Genomic DNA, 1,469 nt, shown 5'->3' on the forward strand with positions numbered 1-1,469 from the left:
GAACAGCCAACTTTCAAATGACTCATTAGTGGTGTCCCAGTATCCTTAGCTGCATGACTTGAAATAATTCAGATATCACTAGTAACTGATATAATTAGTAATTCTGATGTAACTAGTAAGAGTTGTGGATGGTTCTCAGAGGTTTACATGTTCTGATTATTAATAACTCTTTTGCAAACATTGAATTCTGATTATGTGTATGTGTATACACACATGCATATATACACACATACATATGCATATATTTTCTGAAGATTGTTTTTTGATCCTCATGGTACTTTGGAAGTAAGGTAACTGAATTATTTAAAACAGTGTATTACTGGTTATGTCATGGATCCATTCTGTACATTATTAAACCATATTCCATTGTACTCTTGTTCTTGTGAAAGACCTTTGTTTTTTGAAGCCACATTGTAGAAGTTATTTTACTTTAAGGCTTCCATTTTCTTTTAGTCTCTGAAAATAAGATACCAAGTTAGATCTTATGGAAGTAGTATCTAATTAAGAGTCTTATGATCATATACTGGGAAATGAGATAAATCCGTATTGTATCTTAGCTCTGCCTCCTACTAGCTTTTGGGATTCCGTGCAAGTGATGTAAGTTCTTTGAGCCTCTATTTCTTCACCTGTGTGTAAAATAAAGTAGGTAATGTGTGTAAAGCATTTAGCACAATTCTGAGCATATAAGGAATGCTCAATAATTTACAACTACAGGTTACCTCATTTTATTTTGCTTTACTTTTTTGTACTTTTTACATGTTGAAAGTTTATGGCAACCCTGCATCAAACAAGTTTATTGGCACCATTTTTCCATTAGCATTTGCTTATTCTGTGTCTGTCACGTTATGTGTATTTCCAAGGTAGGCCTGTGTAATTATACTATCTTTCGTAAGATGGACAAACTACTCACATACCATTATTATGCCAGTATTGTTAATATCTTTCTTGGTAGATGATTACTGTTTTTTGCTTGCCAGCTATATGGTAATCTTACCTGGATTTTTCTTGTGGCTTCTAGGTGACTAAGAGTAAAGCTGCCCTCATCTTTGGTTCAAAGAATAGGCATTCTACCTTTTTTGACCAAAGGATTGATTTAAATAGGGGCACATGACCCCTTTTTGGCCGATGAGATTTAATTCTGGGGCTTTAATTAGAAAGAGAAGTGAGAAAGTATGTAAGCCTGGGGTTGCTGGCAGAGATAATTGTCTGAAGCCATACCCACCCATGAACTTTTCATTTATGTGAATCAATAAATTTGTTGTTGTTTTTACTTTATGCACTATGAGATGAGTTTCTGTCACTTGCAACTGAGTGAGACCAGACCTGGCCAATAAAACTAATTTTTAACATTTCCTAGCAGTGTGGATTTTATCAGCTAAACAATGTCTGAATATTTTTTTCTTTTTGGTAGAACAGCATATATGATTCTTTCTTTCTTTTTCTTTCTTTCTTTCTCTTTCTTTCTTTCT

Source organism: Callorhinus ursinus, unplaced genomic scaffold, assembly GCF_003265705.2.
Source record: "Callorhinus ursinus isolate GAN/ISIS: 27379988/994484 unplaced genomic scaffold, GSC_fseal_2.0 scaffold15, whole genome shotgun sequence".
NCBI classification, from domain to species: Eukaryota; Metazoa; Chordata; class Mammalia; order Carnivora; family Otariidae; genus Callorhinus; species Callorhinus ursinus.